This window comes from Equus przewalskii, chromosome 4 (genome assembly GCF_037783145.1).
Source record: "Equus przewalskii isolate Varuska chromosome 4, EquPr2, whole genome shotgun sequence".
Lineage (NCBI taxonomy): Eukaryota > Metazoa > Chordata > Mammalia > Perissodactyla > Equidae > Equus > Equus przewalskii.
The window spans coordinates 62,061,100-62,079,583 of NC_091834.1; the positions used below are offsets into that span (position 1 = coordinate 62,061,100).

At 38.9% G+C, this 18,484-nt stretch overlaps 1 protein-coding gene across 2 annotated transcripts in view; it reads left to right on the forward strand.

The window, feature by feature from the left end:
* The first annotated feature begins 11,008 nt into the window (after positions 1-11,008).
* Positions 11,009-18,484, forward strand: part of ITPRID1 (ITPR interacting domain containing 1) — a 115,810-nt gene continuing 108,334 nt past the window's right edge. The window contains exon 1 of one of the 2 annotated variants that reach the window (XM_070616190.1): positions 11,009-11,364. The gene's annotated coding sequence lies outside the window, so the exon portion shown is untranslated. Of the gene's footprint in view, positions 11,474-18,484 lie in introns of both variants that reach the window. The other variant, XM_008522287.2, reaches the window with a different exon arrangement.

Consider the following 18,484-nt stretch of genomic DNA (forward strand, 5'->3'; position numbering starts at 1 on the left):
AATGCTGATACATTCCTACCATTGAAAGTTCTAGACATCTTGCTTTGTTGAACCATAAAGTTTAGTGATTCACACAGTGAAAATGAAAATTTTAATTTGGGCTTGAATTATCGTGCAGGTTCTGTTTCTGGACCCCTTTGCTGGGATGTGCTAAGATGGGTGCTGGAACTCCTAAAGCAAGAAGCAAAAACCACACTTTTTGCCTGTGACTGGCTCTAATTGCTTATATTTTGAATTTACTTCTCTCCTAACACAGACTGAGGAAGATAGTAGATATTTATTAAATATTTACTGAAAATATTGGAGTGTATGTGATGAAAATGCTTACTAGGTTTTTCCAGAACCTTCTTCATTTTAAACATTCTGCCTCCTTGCATATAGGGATATAATTTTGCCTTGATTATTGATCGAAGAAATATGATCCCTTTGCTCTGGGCTTCAGGAAGTCAAAGGAAGAGAAGCTTTGGTCATGGTGTGGACCTGTGTGAGACAGCACACACAAAATGCTTAGTACAATGACATCATGGAAAGTCTCTCAGCGTTGGAGTCAGAAACACCTGGGTTTGTACCTCAGCTTCACCACATGTTACTCGTATGGCTGTGGGCAAGGTTGTTGTAAGGTTATGTATTGTGGTGGAGGAACTGATGTTCTCATGGCCACCATCATGGAGGAAATTTGGGGAGTGGAGAGGGAGAGATAAAATGAGGTCATATTTCCTGGGACTGAAAGCCAGAAAGTCTTCATTGCCCTAATACTGTACACACGGTCTTCACAGTCAGCTCTGTGCCTCCAACTCTGCTTCCCCAAAAAGGGCCAGGTTGGCAACTTGTCATCCTAAAACTACTGGGAGGGAGAAGGGAATTCAGTAATGCCTCAATACCTTTTATCTGGTAAAAGAATTGTTTACTGCCACTCCCACTCTTTCAACAGACCCAGCAGGAGTGGTCTATGATTCTCAAGTTGTAAAGAAATATTTTACTCGACATCACTGTGCCAAGGTTGTGGATTCAGTCCAGTTTGGTGAGGGCATGGAAGGGGAGAAGGAAAGACTGTTGCATATGGGAAAACCTTTCACGAGTAAAATCCCAGGATAACGAAAGCCCTGAGACGATCTTTTTGTTTAATTGTACTAACATTTTTTTCTTTTTCTGGTGGAAATATAATGCATTCTATCATTAGGCAGAGCTGCTCCCTATTTCACTATGTTGGAATAACAGCATCATAGCTGAATTCCACCTGTGCCATTCTCACACCACAATGTTTGGCCAGTGGCCTGAAATACTTGGCTGCAGAGAAGGGAAATTAGACTGTGAGTAACTGGTGTGATTAACTCACCTCTAAACTCAGGGTAAACGAAACTCCCTTTGGCGGGGGGAAGGGGTAGAGGTTGTAATAGTTACAGCACTTGTTTCCAGCCCTGAAGAAGAAATCAGCAAATGACCTTGAGCCCAGTGATCAGGGATTCATCAGTAATTGAAAAATAAAGTGCCAGATCCAATTATGCAATCTGACCACGTTCAGGATTTAGAGATACCCTAAGCTGGTCTACAGCACACCGTGGGTCTCCTTTCCACAGTAAAATCTTTCTAATGCAGGTGCTAAGCTATTAATACAATGAATTTGGACTATTTTCAAAGCAAATGAATATCTATCAATTCTTTTGCACCTCAAAACCGTCTTCTGAGTCAGACAGGTATGACATCATTATCCTTATTTGACAGATAAGGAAACTGAGGATCAAAAAAAAGTTAGACAGCTTGCCAATATCGCACAGCTAGTGAGTGGCTGGTCCAGTTCTTAAATCCAGAACATCAAATAGAATCCAAATTTATGGAGTTCGTACTATGTTCCAGACTCCTTGTCTTCAACCCAGTGTCTTCCCTCCATAATGTGCTATCCTCAGGCCCAGCATCAGTGTCAGTTTGGGTGTTCAGCAGGCTCTCTGGGCACGACCCTGGCCCTGGATCTCCTGAAGACTGATGTTCATGACTGTCAGTTGTGTCTCTGCCAAACCTAGTAAGAGCTGTTGGCAAACTCACAAAGATTTTAGAAACCCTTTCTTTTCTGAGACTTCACAGACAGCCTCTCTGTCCCTAACAGTTGAGTGCCCCCTCAACTGTGCACACTGAAAATACTCAGTAGTTTGTGTCACCTACAGAGCTTGGCCCATGTGGAATACATTTTGTATCCAACCAGAATGCAGTCGCAAATGTAGAAGAGGCTTAAACTGTGTGAATGAGAATATTTATTATTATGAAAAATGAAAAGGTTATTGTTAATGATAACAATATTAGTAATCATATAATAATACTAGCAGTTGATACCATTTACTGGTCACACACTGCTCCCCAGATGCTTTTGTGTAGTTAGTTTATTTAATCCTCCTAAAAACACTAGACAGGATGAAAAACTAACATGGCTTGTGGGGCCCTTTCTGAGGCCCAACCCTGGAACTATCCTAGATGATAAAGGAAGACAAAGACAGCCCCAACCTGCATAAAACTCGAGACATTCCTGGAAAACAGAAGGACAAGCAGCACAGGTGAATGATTGGGGAGGGGATTTTACATGGGTTCTTTTTTCCTCCCCTCATTACCCCAGGCAGGCTACTGCATACTTTATTACCTCTGAAAGTCAAAATCAACAGCTAACCCAGCGAGGCTGGGAGATAGTGGTCAGGGTAGGGCTGGAGGCAGGCCACAGTCAGAACCAATAGCAACAGACACAGGACAACTGCACCCAACAGTAATTGAGCTTTTCCTCCTTAATCGTCACCCTTCCCTACCCCAATGGGGTGGTTAGGTGATGACAAATGAGTGAGAGAGGTACTATAAAAGAGCAGATCCAGCTCACAGGTAGAATGTAGCTCCTGCCCAAGCCATGCTCCTTCATCTCCACCCACTATTTAAACTCCTACGGAAATAAGGAAGGATCCAGGCTTTAGCTCTTTCTCACAGGTTCATATCACCAGCTAAGACCTCTATTATATCCAGTGAAATATGAGCTCAGAGGGAAAAACAGCAAGATAGCTAAGGAGCAAACCACATGAAGAAGTAAACAACTTGAACAGCCTATACTGGACAAAGGAATATTAACAGACCAGGGAAAAAATTTACGTTACTCTATCTGGCAAGGCACCACCTTAACAAAATCATCATAGCTAACGTCACTAGTAATGGAAGAAATGGACTTCATATGACTCTTTATATGATGCACTCAGAAGAACAGAGAACACGGAATCACTTTAGTGGTATTTCTCCAAAAATGCATGACCTGAATCTAATCACGGGGAAACATTAGACAAACTCAAATTGAGAGATGTTCTGCAAGATAATGCTTCAAAATGTTGCTGTCATTATATTCAAAGGATTTAGGAATGTTCTAGATTAAAGAGGAATAAAAAGACATGACATCTGAATGCAACTCAAGATCCAAGATTTTCTTTTGTTATAAAGAACATTTTTGGAACAATTGGTGAATTCTGAATAAGGTCTGTAGATTAGAAAATAGTCTTCTATCAATGTTAATTTCCTTATTTTGATCACTGTATAGTCGTACGTAAGAGATTGTTCTTGTTTTTAAACATTAAACATTGAAGTCTTTAAGGATAAGGTGGTGTCATGTGTGTAACTTGCTCCCAGATGATTCAGACCTATATATCTGTATCTATAGATAGATTTATCTATACCCATAGATAGATACATAAATAGATAAAGATACACACAAAGAGAGTTAAAGAGAGAGAACAAATGTGGTAAAGTGTTAAGAGTAAGGAATTTGGGTGAATGACACGTACATACCCTTTGTACTACTTTTGTAACTTTTCTCTAAGAATGAAATTATGTCAAAATAAAAGTTTAAAAATATGACTTCCACACACATTTCTTGTCCCTTTCTTTGATTTACATTTCTTTTCTGTGCATATTACTCTCTAACATATATTTATTTTATTTATTTGGTTATTTGCTTGTCTCTCTCCCTCCATTTATATTGTAATGGAGACATGTTTTGTCTCAGCTGTATTCCCACCATGGAGAATAGTACCCGGCACATAACAACTGCCAATATAACAAATAAATGTGTAATAACTATTCAATGAATGTTCTTAAGGGAGGATATTGGAAAAATAAAGCTGGAACAAGAATTCATAAAGAACTTTAGGGAGTTACTGGGTATAAAATATATTGCAGTTATATTATGATGACATTTAAGAACATGAAAGAAAAGAGAAAGTTCTGAAAGGTTCTGAGCAGTAAAAGGTCACCTACAGAGGAATGATGATCAGAAGACATCAAATTTCTCACTAGCAACACTGGATGCAAGCATACAATGGAATGCAATTTCAAAAGATTGAAGGAAAAGAACAATTGAATCTAGAATTTTATATCCAGCTAATTTCTCATTTAAATTTGAACTTTGAAAAAGATATGATCAAGAATGTAAGGAATGTCAGAACTTATAGCTATACAGAGAACCCACAAAAGAGAAGTTCACATTATTTATAATAATACATGGAGCATTCACAAAAATTGAAGCACTAGCCATCAATTCATTTCAGATCATCAGCATCACACAAACTAAAAAGAAGTTTATAATTACTTAAAAGAAAGTTTATAATTTTAAGTATATATTCAAGCAACAAGATAGACTCAAAACAAATGATCTAATACATAATTCGAGAAGGTAAATTCAAAGCAAGAAAGTAGGGTTAAAAAATAAGAAGGGAGGAAATAATAAAGTTTAGAGCAGAAATAAATGGAACAGACAACATAAGAGCAAGACAGAAGATGAGCAAAACCAAAACTTGGGTCTTTACAAATACTTATAGTTTGGGCATTTGGTAAGACCAATCAAGAAAATTAAAAATGTTTATCTGCAACATATTTCAGAAAGTTGAGAAATAACTGTGGACAAAATGGAAAGCTTTTAAAGTTTAAAAGAATATCATGAACAACTACAGGCAACAATTTAGAAAGCTTGAGCCAATTGCATACATTTCTAGAAATAAATTAAATACAAAATTGGCACAAGAAGAAATAGAAAACATGAATAAACCGTATCATCAAAGAAACAATTAAAGACCTCCCCCCACGCTGCTTTCATCAACATAAAGGCCCCAGCCCAGGTGGCTTTAAAGGAGAGTTCCATCCATTCTTAAATAATTTTTTTTAAAAAAGAAGGAAAGCTGATTGACTTATCTCATGAGGCTAGTATATTTGTAATTTCAAAGCTAGATAAAGACAAGAAATGGAAATTATATGAACATTTCACATAAAAACAGATAAAAAAGTCAAATTAGATATTACCTAATGGAATACTTAGTATATTTAAAAAATAATACCCCATAAGCGATGAGGATTTACCTCAGGAAAGCGGTACATAAAAGAAACATTTAACTCAGAAAAATTATTAGAAAACTGGGACTAGAAGACAGTCTTCTTAACTTGATAAAATCTACATATTAAAGGCATCCTGAAAACATCATATGCAACAGAGAAGTATAGACTTGATCCTTTTAATGATGGGAAGAGGACAAGGATATGCCCACTATCAGCACCACTGCAGAGTTTAAAACAGTGTTAGAAGTTCTGGTCAAAGCAATAAGACAAACAAATAAATGAAAGAAGAAGAAAGAAAAAGTATGAATAGGGAAAGGAAAGGGACAATATAGATATTACTGTGAATTATATGATCATCTGCATAGAAAGATTAACAGATTTTCAAAATATGGCAACAAATAAGAGAGTTCAGCAAGATCGTTAGATACAAACACAGGTACTATGTATAAATATCATTCTTTTATACCAGTGTATGAGTCAGAGTTCTTCAGAGAAACAGAACCAACAGGATATGTGTGTATATGTGTATGTGTGTATGTACCTGGGGATATACATCTTTCTCTATATATATAGATAGATATCTATGTAGAAAGATATCCCAACATATATTTGTATATACACACATATAGAGAAAGGGACAGAGAGAGACAAAGAGAGAGACAGAGAGACAGATTTGATATATTAAGAAATGGCACCACAAACAGGACTAAGGGGAAGTGGATTCACTGAAGATTATTTAGTACATAGTACTTAGAAAACCGGCTCACCATATGCATAAGAAATGTTTGGGTCCACATTTTATACCATATATAAGAGTGAACTCCAGAGGTTTAAAAGACCTATAAATAAAAGGCAAAGCTATAAAACGAATGGGGGAAAACATGATAATTTTTTTAATCGTTAGGTGGGGAAGTACTTCTTAAATAAGAACCCCAAAGCACAAACCATAAGGCAAAAATTGGATTTGACAACATCAAAATTAAAGACCTCTGTTCAATGAACTGCTCTATAGATTACGTTAACATATGGGTGGCAGATTAGGAGAACATATTTGCAACTTCAAAAACCAACAAGGGATTAATCTAGAAAATACAAGGGACTCTTATGAATCAACCAGAAACAAAAATGAACACAATAGAAAAATAGGCAAAGGTTATAACTATACAATTCAAAGAAAGGAGAACATGGAAGGATAACAAGTATATGAAGAGATTCTCAACCTTGGTAGTGAAAGTGTAATAAGAGAAATCAAAATTAAAACAATGTAGACACACTGGTTTATACTCATCTTAATGACAATCAAATAACACCCAGAGTTAGCAAGGGCTTGGGAAATGGGATCTCTCCTGAACCATTGGTGAGAGTATTGGACAATACAACACCCTTCTGGAGAGCAGCGTCCCAGAACTGGGTAAAATTAGGAATGCATAAACTTTGTAGGGTACGTAATGGCCTGAGCTATGGAGATGAGTAGGAACAGTGATGCCATAAGGCAAAAACAAACAGAAAAATGATCAAATCATTCACTTCTGCTATGGCGTAAAATTCCCTTTGTGGCAATAAGGTGGACCATTGATGCTGATGCTACCCATACCCACCCTACACTCCCACCCAGAACAGCAAAGAAGACTGCCCAAGACTCTGGGCCTCTCGTCTATGGCATGACGCTCACTTTTTGAGGTTAGATGAGACCTCTTATCTTTGGAGGTGTCCCTTTGAGTTGAAAAGAGACCCTGGGGCACTGTGATCATTCAAAACACCACAGATCCTTGATCTTAAGTATATCATTTATACAAAAACAAAGTAAAAATGTAAGCTTAGCTATATCAGAGTCATCATTCTTACCCATCCTTGACTCTGGATCAGCCTTTGTGAGTTTGACTAGCTGACCCCGATCCTGAAATCTGACTATTAAGTGTATATCCCAGATAAACTCATATGCAAAGTCGTGAAAGACTAGTCATGAAAGACATGAAGATGAATGTTCAAATTTCACTGTGGGGATTGGGTAGCATTGGAGCCCAGCTGAGTGCTATCAACAGTGGAATGGAAGTAAAACAAGGTGACTGAATTTAGTCTTATGATGAATAGGAACTATATAAGCAAAGTAAGGGGAAATTTGTCCCAAAAGAGGAAGCAGTATTTACATGGGTGCGATGTGTGGTGGGAAAAAAAAAAGACCTTTGGGGTACTTAAAACAATTACAGTGGTGAGTAAGTGAGTGATATGGTCAGATCACCACTAGCTGTGAGGATATATTGGAGTGAGAGGAAGTGAGGAGGCAAGAAGACCAGCAAGGTGGCTGATATAACTCAGATAAGAAATGTCCAGGCTTAAACAAGTAGTAACGGTGGAGAGAGAGAAGAAGGGACAAATTTGAGAGGGATTTAGGAAGAGGAATTGACAAGGCTTGGTTGTGATGAGAACGAGGAAGAAGGGATAAGTCTAAAATAATCCCCACATTTCTGGCTTGGATTCTGAGTGAATGGCTATGTCATTAATTGAGATCAGAAATACAGGGGATTATTTTCTGGAGTTAACAAGTACAAGGCTATGAACAAAAATAATTGTCATTGGTTCCGCTGTCCGGAATCTTCAAGTTGAGTGGGTAAGAAAGTCCCCTAGACAAGCAATATTATAGTAATATGTGCAAGGTATAGTAATGACATCAGGGAGGGGAGATTAGCTGCCTTGGTGGGGGGTATATCGCTGGTAGTTAAGAGTACGGTCTCTGGAGCTGACTACCAGGGTTTGAATCCTAATTCTTCCTCTTAGAGGTTGTGTTCCTTAAGTTTTCCATGTCTCAGGTTCCTCATCTGCAAAATGGGAATAACAGTAGCACCTATACCATAGAATAGATGTGAGGTTTTAATTAGAACAGTGTTGTTCTAATTAAACATTAGAAAAATTAACATAGACAGTGCTTAAATAAATTGGTGAGTAAGGCATCAAAGAGAGATTTATGTAGATCATCTGTGAGCCCAGCTCTGACAAGTACTTAGGTGTTTTTCAAGTGGACCGACCAGGAAGAAGATAACAGGCAGAGGAGAAAGTGCATATGCAAAGTTGTGGAGGTGAGATAGAGCAGAGGATCTGGGGAGATTTGACTAGCTCAGCGTGGCTGGGGGTACTCTCTCTGTCTGGTAGTAAGGATAGACGGTGCTGGAAAGGGACCCTATGGAGCCCTGGATTAATAAAGCAGACTCTGCTACTCTTTGTCATTCTCCTTCTCACTCCCTACTACCTCCTCTCTCTGGCACTTCCTTTCCTTTTCCTTCTTTCTGTCTTGGTCTCACAGATGGCTATTCACGGATCTATGTATTTGGTTAAGACTTTGCCCTTCTGTAGTCATGCCTGCATCCTGTAACTAATCTTAAAGGCAAAAGCAAGCTATTTCTTATTGCTTAAACATTTGCTGTCCAGCCCTACCCAGATGTTGTATCATCAGCAGATCTCACCTCTGTCACCATATCAGACCCCACATTGCTCAGGACTTTACTCTTGAAAACTCATTGATCCTTAGACTTGACATTCTGTATTACATTCCTAGATATGGCCTTGGTTTCCTCTTGACCAGATTTATATTCTTATGCCATCCACCCAGTCTACCTCAGGTAAGTAACACTTTTGGACTGACCTGCCCAAAATGCCCATCTTGGTTCTGGTGTGGAATGGGGGAGACCTGTACCCTACCCTTGTTCTTTAGGGGCAGTTAGCTTTATGCCTATACCCCTCCCCCCACCTCCCAGTGACTCGTCCTGTCTGACAGGTAACTGGAAGCCTGGGATGCTGGGTTGGGCCAAACATAAGATTGAGACTTCACTTGTTTCATCATCTGCAGTCCATAGTCTTCACAGAAACAATCAAAGAGCAGTACTGATGAAAGAAATAAATTGAGGACAGACAGGCCATTCAAAAGAGATGTGAAACTTTAGGATGCTAAACAGAGAGGGAAAGTCCAAGTAGAGGCAGGAGACAGAACCTGGAAAAACCAGGTGAGTGTAAGAGAGGTCAAAGTCAAGGCTGAAGGAAATAAGCCAGTTTTATAAGGTGATGACTTATAAGGTGATTAGAGAGAGCTAGGGAAGATGGATGCTGAGCCGTCTCAAGTCACTTGGGCACTATGGAAAACGGTCAGGAGTTCCTGGAGACCCTCTCAACAGTACAATGTACTGACTGTGGACAACTCCCTTTTAAGAAAATGTTCTCTGGCCATTATGATACCACAAAAAGGGAATTCAGACTTGGAGACAGAAACATACTTTGCAGTTCAGGTCATGTGACCTTGGACAAAGCAAGTCTCCTTTCTGAGTCTTAGCTTCCTGCATGTTAAATGTCAGAGGGGAAAAAAAGCAACTTTCCTGCCCTGAGTATCCTACAGGTCTTTAGAAACAAAGGAAAAGAATGGACGTGAAAGCACTTAATGAAGCTGTAAAGCCAATACTAATAGAGCAAATTATAATCATTAAGGCAATTTCACTCGGGGAGGAAACGTTAACAATAGAACTTACTTGGTATTTCAAGGGTTTGCCAGTCTGTGGGAACAGGGAAATATCAAGGACGGAGGTCTGACCCAGGGATAAAATTACCAATTCATTCCACCTTCCTTTCAGGGTTCTTATGACAATTAACTTGCCAAGTTTCAACCACAAGACCATATGTTCGCTACATCACGTGGGGAAATGCGGTTTATTCTGATTATTTGTTTGTATTAACATTGTAAGTGCAGTGCTTCATTTATTACGCTGGCCAAAATTCATTCTGTCAGGAGACTTCACAGCACATGAAAGTATAAAAATACTCTAAATGTAAGTGATGTTTAAAATAGCAGAACCCTAAGCTCACCTCCTCCCTGGCAGACGTGTTGTCAATCACATCGGACCTCACCCAGAGTGGTATTCGTGCTGATCACAGTCCTGACCCTTTCTGGAGTCTGGAAGATCCTTCAGAAGTGTCAAAGGAATATTCACGGGTGCTAACAACAGCTTTAATGCTTAATGTACTTTAATTATTCTAATTATTTAGAAGTTGGTATTCAGCGCCCTAATTCAAGTTGGGTCATTTGACCAACCAGACCACCCATTTTCTGAGCACGCAGAGTAACTAAATACACCTTGAACTCTTCCCTTCAAAGCTTCTCTCTCACAATTACAAATAATATGCTGAGTTCAGACTAAAGTGCAGAATTATTATAGTACCCACATTCACAATTATTGTTTGCTAAGTCGTTAAGTCAGCTCACCAGGTGAGGCTTCCTACTTCTTCAACCTTATCTCTCCCCTGTGCTTCCATAGACTCTTTCAGCCAGACAGACGACTTTGCATTTCCCCAAATGTATCATCCTGTTCACTAATGTTGTGCCTTTGTATATGCTGCTTTCTCTGCTTTCGACATCCTCCCCACAGCCCCAAGCCTGCTCAACCCCCATTCATCAGGAAAGCTCTTACCCAGGCTTCAAAATTCACTGCAGGCATTATCTCGTTGGCGAAGCCTTCCCAAATTCCCATTAGATAACACATCCCCTCTCCCTCTGTGTCCACACTCCTCCATGGGAGGTACTAGTGATAACTAGCTGTGGCCCCGAAAAGGCTGCAGTCTCCTAAGGGGAGAGGAGAATGACGTGTTCATCTTCACATCTCCTTTTCCCAGCCCAGGTCTGGCACAAGGTAGACCTCCAAAACTCTTGTGGGGCCTGTGCATGCCGGAGGTCTCCTCCAATCTGGCGCATCCGTCTGAAGGAGCCTCATTGTCTCAGTCCCCTGTTTGGACTGTTTCCTGAGACAAAAAGATCAGGAAAACAGGTTTTTCCTTAGGACAAATGGGCAGGGAGTATGAAAATATTATGCAAGATTAGTCAAATGCAGCACTGTTTCCTTCAGGAACCGTCCAGGTACACACCTTTCGGACAGTTCAGGAGTGGAGCTTTTGTGCAGGTGGATGGGGGCCAGTGGAGGGGCTGTGACCATCAGCTTCTTGAGGGGGTGGACTTTGCTTGTCCTCTGAACTCTACACCAACTGAGGGAGGTAAGACTGCTTATCAAGGACTTTCCTTCGTGCCACAGCAACCTAAATGTTCGCCCTGATCACTGAAAGGGGAGACACAGAAACTCGCCTTCCTTTCTGCTTCTTATTGGTGAGAATCTTTCGACTGTAACAAGCTAACAGGCTGGGTTGAATGCAGGTGAAATTGATAAAACAATGAGAAAGATGTCAAATGCTGTTGGTGATGAAGGGGTTGAAGAGTTCACTGAGGAAGAGACAGAATAAGGAGAATTAAGTCTGAGTCTCTCTGTGAATAGGGGCTCATCAAAATTACTGATACTCTAGAGCTGTAGTTTAGAATTGACAAATAAGTGATGTGGTCATGAGAGCTAGCTGGTTCCAGGGAAGCGGAGAGGGAGAGAGAGAGAGAGAGACAGAGAGAGAGAGACACAGAGAGAGAGAGAGAAAGAGAGAGAGAGAAGTCCAGGAGGTAAGAACTGCTTATAAGCATGATGCTCCATTTCTGGTTTCCAGATAGTGATATTTTTGTGAGAGGATGTCATTCAGAATAATGTTCAAAATGCCATAATCAGAATGGTATTTTGATACCTTATCTTGAACAGATATAAGTTGTTAATTAGTGAAACATAGTAAATACAAATGAAATTGAATGTTCCAATCAGACAATAGAACATATTTACATATATATTCACATATTAACATATACATCCAATTGCTTTTATTTATATATATGCATATGTGTGCGTGTGTGTCCGTCTGTCTGTCTGCCCCCCTATATAATAAAAGCAATTATATTTTCAGCAGATACTTTTCTTAAGTTAGCCTAGGGCTCCTTCTCACTTCTCCTGGTTCTGACATGAGGCCAGCTTGTTACATTCACCATCCCTGGGGAACTGTCAGGAGAGAAGAACTGGTGCTCTATTAATTGTCTATTCGTGTTCGATAACATGCTACATAATAACTTCACCGGACCACTCCCCCATCTCCTCCAAAACAAGAGATCAAGAAGTGAGGGAGTTCAGGGGAAAGGATTTTTTTTAAAGTAAACTGTTGTAGGTCTGTTTTTTCATTCCTTTTGAGTACTTCTCCACTAAAAAATACATGGAGGGACAAATCCAATGAATTAAACACTCTGCTTTCTTAAGCAACAGCCAAAAGAGAACTAGAGAGAAACAAACCATGGTATGTCCATACAATGGACTACTACGTGACCACCAAAAAATAAGTCCGACCCATGTACTTGGACATGGCATGATGTCCAGCAAGTGTCCAAAAGTGAAAAATCCTGGGGGACAATGATTAACAACACTTTTTATGTACTTCACAAGATTGAGAAGGTGGGAAAAATCTCTCATTTCATTTATACACATTGTATTGTTTAAAATGTTTGAAATGAGCCAAACTGATGTATTTCTTATACAAAGAAAGAGTGACTGAAGGAGGGAATGTGAATGAGAAAAGAGAATGAAGGAACCAGGGCACAGATCTCAAGAATGTGATCAAGGTGTGAAGCTATTTTGTGGGTGAGACTAATGATTTTCTGTTTCATGTTATAAGATGCCATAGATATTGCATTAAGAAAAGAAATAGTCTATATATTTTGAATCATCCTTAATAGATTATGTTGCTAACAGTATGCTAGTTTCCTAATTAAACATTAACGTTTTAGCAAATTTAATATAATATTAATAATAAGGGGCATTGGGGAAGGAGGGTAAGTACATTTGGCCACCTAATGTAATTTTAAAAAGTGAAAAAGAGCTGGACTCCCAGAACCATAGGGCACACAGAACAACTTAGACAAGTTTCAGAGAACCACAGAAACACAAAAGTTGGGAAGGGAAATGGAGGGACCAGGAGATTAACCAAAAAAAACCCCTTTTTACAAACATCTTAGTTTATAATGTGCCTAATATTTCATTACTTGCATGTCTTACTGGACATTCAGGTAGTTTTTCAAAGAGTTTTCTGGATTGTGCTTATAGGTTCTAGAAAATAAATATTAAAAATATTTTCAGAGAAGAGAACTAATATACCAAATCTTAGTCTTTTCATATAAAAAGCTCACCCAAATTATATGATCTTATTTGCATTCTACTTGTTTATTTCTATTAAATCTATGTACTTCAATCATGACTCTTTTTTTTGTTTGTTTTTGTTTTTTGGGGTTTTTTTTGAGCAAGATTAGCCCTGAGCTAACTGCTGTCACTCCTCCTCTTTTTTTTTTTTTCTTGAGGAAGGCTGGCCCTGAGCTAACATCTGTGCCCATTTTCCTCTACTTTATATGCGGGATGCCTACCACAGCATGGCGTGCCAAGTGGTGCCATGTCCGCGCCCAGGATGCGAACCAGCGAACCCGGGGCTGCTGAAGCAGAACGTGCGCACTTAACGACTTTGCCACTTGGCTGGCCCCTCAGTCATGACTCTTACTGTATACTTTAAGACACCCTGGATATTCTTCAAATCTCACATAGAGAAATCTCAGGGATGGTGGGTAGAAAACGTGGCTGAGTTAGAGATGGCAAAACTCAGAAAAAGAAAGTAGCTTACTCTATGTGACAGATAATAGATGGTGAAGCCCAGATTTAAATCTAAGTCTGTCTCACCAAAGCTGTATTCTTAAGAAAAAAAACAAATTTGGTCTGAATACAAAAGTTTTACATGCTCAAGTAGCTGTAATTAGAGCCTCACATATCCGTTTACACTTCTAAAAGGGCAGTCTTTATAGAACTGACAAAGCAGTGAGTTCTATGCGACAAGACGTGACTTGTACCGAAGGTGCCTGGCTCAGAGATGGCTGTGAAAATAGAGTTCCACACAAGAGGCATTCACCCCACTGGATAAAGGAGAAAGAGGGATATGTGGTAGATGGAATAACTGCTCCAATCCTAAAGATGTCAATATCTTACCTTGCATATCAAAAGGAACTTTGTAGATATGATTAAGTTAAGGATCTTGCAATATGGAGGTTCTCCTGGATGACCTGGATAGGCCCAATGTAGTCCCAAAGATCCTTATTAGAGGGAGGCAGGAGAGTGAGAGTCAGAGAAGGAGATGATTGAAGCAGAGGCTCAGTGTCTGAGAGAGATTTGAAGATGCTACACTGCTAGCTTTGAAGATGGCCTAAGGAAGCATGAGCCAAGGAATGTGGGCAGCCTCTAGAAGCTGGAAAAGACAAGGAAATGGATTCTCCCTCAGAGCCCCGAGAGAGGAATGCAGCCTTGCTGACACCTTGATTTTAGCCCAGTGAGACCCATTTTGGGGTTCTGACCTCCAGAAACACAAGACGACAAATTGTTTTGTCTCAACTACTAAATTTGTGGTAATTTGTTACAGCTCAAATTATTTACTCAATAAACAGTAATAGGCTCTTCTACGTGAATTTGATGTTTCAGGAGATCAGTGTCAGTGGGGAGAGGAGTGGAGAATGTCACAGATTAAGAGATGGCAGAATCACTGGTGTTGGAAGCGCCTCAGAGCTTGACTTTGAGATGTATAGATGGTGAATTTTGCTTTTCCATCCTTCTTCCTTAATCTCAGGTCCAGGGAAAAAGCTGCATAATTAGAATGACACACATATGGCAATATTGTCACTTCATCACACAGGTTATTTTCCACATATCACAGAAAAAAATTTAAAAAGCACTTTCAGGGGCTGGCCTCGTGGCCGAGTGGTTAGGTTCGTGGGCTCCACTTCAGTGGCCCAGGGTTTTGCTGGTTCGCATCCTGGGTGCAGACATGGCACCACTCATAGGCCACGCTGAGGTGGCATCCCACATGCCACAACTAGAAGGACCCACGACTAAAATGTACATTATGTAATGGGGGATTTGGGGAGAAAAAGCAGAAAGAAAAAAAAGAAGATTGGCAACAGTTGTTAGCTCAGGTGCCAATCTTTAAAAAAACAAACAAGCGAAAAATACTTTCTCTAAAGTCTTATAAAATAATTGTCCTTGCATGTAATCCTTCCATATTTTAACTATTCTGATTCATTTAGAACTTTGTGAGTTTTCAAGGACAAATTTAACCGCAAATAATAAATTATTTAAAACCCACAGAAAAAGGCTTTCTCAACCAATTTCCACAAAGCAGACATTTCCTGAATCTCAATCTTCCACTACCTTCCAGAAGATGCAAAAGAAGTTGGACAAATCACATAATTTCTCTGGAGTTCCTATTTTGTGAAATATGCTCAATTCATTCACAATCTTAGATAATTTTGAATCTTAGATCTGGAAGGAACCCCAGAAATGGCAGTAGCCCCGATTTCTCATTTTGTATATGAGAAAACTGGAGCAGTTACTTGTCCAAGATTTCACACTGCACTGCCCTCTGCCTGTGCCCCCAAATGCACAATATACCAGGCTCTGTATAGGATAGTAGAGATGAGGAAGTAAAAGATTTTTTTTTGTCCTTAAGAATTTTATACTCTAGGAAGGAAAATAGACAACATAAATGTATAAAATGGTTTCTTGAAAATACAATGACAGAGGCAAGCACTGGGTATCAGTTGGGCTTGGAGGAGGGGCACGTAGCCCAGACAGGCATCACTCATCATGGACACTCACTGATTAAAAATACCCTTTTGTCAACTTCTTTGTGCTTTACAAAAGTAATTGTGTCCTTGGTCAATTGTTTTTAAAGTACTGTCAAAGAAAATTAAAAAATGTCCATAATCATACCATCCAGAGGTATACACACGTGCATGTAAGTATATATTTCCAGTCTCTCTCAATATACGTATAATTTTAATGGATATGTACACGTATACGTATATATCCTACTGCTATTTGTCACTTAGCACACCACCACAAATATCTTATTTTAAAATGATTAAATCTCAGAATTGGAGTGGATATACTAATGTAATTTAGTTCAAATGACAAATAAATAAACTTTTATTTTGAATGGTTTACATTTACAGAAAAATTGCAAAAAGAGTTCCCAATATCCACTTTCCCTGTTATTAACATCTTACAGTAGTATGGAACATTTATTATAATTAATAAACCAATACTGATACATCATTATTAACTAAAGTCCATACTTGATTGAAATTTCCTTAGTTTTTCCCTAATGTTCTTTTTCTGTTCCATGATCCCATCCAGGGTACCATGTTATATTTAGTTGTCACATCTTAGGCTTCTCTTGACGGTCACCGTTTCTCAGACTTTCTTCGTTTTTGACGACTTTGACAATTTTGAAGAATACTCATCAGGTGTTTTGTAGACTGTCCCTCAGCTGAGATTTGTCCGCCATTTCTCTCATGATTAGACTGGGGGTTCTAGGTGTTGGGGAGGAAGATCACAGAGGTAAAGTGGTTCTCATCATACCGTATCAAGGGTACCTGCTGTCAACATGACATCACTGCTGGTGTTGCCCTAGATCACCTGGCTCAGCTCGTGTTTGTCAGGTTTCTCCACTGTAAAGTTACTTTTTTCTCCCTCTTTCCATACCTTATTTTTTGGAAGAAAGTCACAGTACATAGCGCACACCCAAGGAGTGGGAAGTTAGTAAGTGGAGTATCTGCACAAATTGTTTGAAATTCTTCTGCACAAGAAATTTGTTTATTCTCCCAACTGTTTCTTTATTCAACCATTTATTTATATCAGTATGGGCTCATGGATATTTATTTTAAACTTTAGGTTATAATCTACTACTGCTTTATTTATTGCGTGCTCAACTTGTACCAGCTTTGGCCATTAGGAGCTTTTTGAGCTGGCGTTTGTATTTCTTTGACATATCGTGTCATTGTGTGCATGTGCATGTTTAGCTTCCTTACTTTCCGGCACTATAAGATGTTACAAGTTCATCTGTTATATTTCCCGTCCTAGACCTAGAATTAGTGATCTCTCGAGGAACATTGATTACTTTTATTGGAGAATGGTATTAGAAACCAAGATCTGGGTACTAGGTATCTTATTACTAGTGGAGTGTTTTGCTTTTAGGCCTTCTCAGACGACAGAGGGAAGAAATATACATGCGTGTGCTAACCCGTGTGTATAAATATATCTATAAATATTTCCATATGTAACCATCTGTACTTGTATTAAGCTAATCATGAGTTTATACTGACGTCCCCAACTCTAATACTTTACCACCTGGATCATTCTGGCCTCTGCCCCTTGCTTATTTGTAAATTTCCACTCCAACTGTGAGAAACCTGGCTCATATGTTACATTTGCTTCTTTTCCCTTTCATCCTCAGTTGGCCTGGTTAGAGAGTTATCCCTTTCATTGATCTTTTCAAAGAACCAGCTTTTGATTTCATTCATTTTTTTCTCTATTATTTTCCTGCTTTCAATTTCATTGATATTTGCTCTCATTTTTATTATTTCTTTTCTTCTGCTCGCTTTAGGCATATGTTGCTCTTCTTTCTCTAGTTTCCTAAGGTAGAAGCTTACATTATAGATTTTAGATCTTTATTCTTTTTTAAAATATGCATTTAACGCTATAAGTTTCCTTCTAAGAACTGCTTTTGCTGCATCTTACAAATTTTGATAAGATGTATTTTCATTTTGATTTAGTTCAAAATATTTTAAAATTTATCTTGAGATTTCTTCTTTAACTCATGTGTTATTTAGAGTTGTGTTGTTTGAATCTCCAAATATTTTGAGATTTTCCATTTCTTTTTCTTTGTTTTTTTTTTTTTTTTTTTCACTGCAGTAAGGTTGGTTTATAACATCACATAAATTTCAGGTGTACATCATTATATTTTGCTTTCTGTGTAGATGACATCATGTTCACCACCCAGAGACTAATTACAATCCATCACCACACACATGTGTCCAATTACCCCTTTCATCCTCTTTCCTCCCCACTTTCCTCCTGGTAACCGCCAATCCAATCTGTCTCCATGTGTTTGCTTGTCATTGCTTTTATCTTCTAATTATGAGTGAGATCACACAGTATTTGACTTTCTCCCTCTGACTTATTTCGCTTAGCATAGTACCCTCAAGTTCCATCCATGTTGTCACAAATGGCCAGATTTCACCATTTTTTATGGCTGAGTATTCCATTGTGTATGTACACCACATCTTCTTTATCCATTTGTCCCTTGATGGGCACCTAGGTTGCTTCCAAGTCTTGGCTATTGTGAATAATGCTGCAATGAACATAGAGGTGCATGTATCTTTACACAT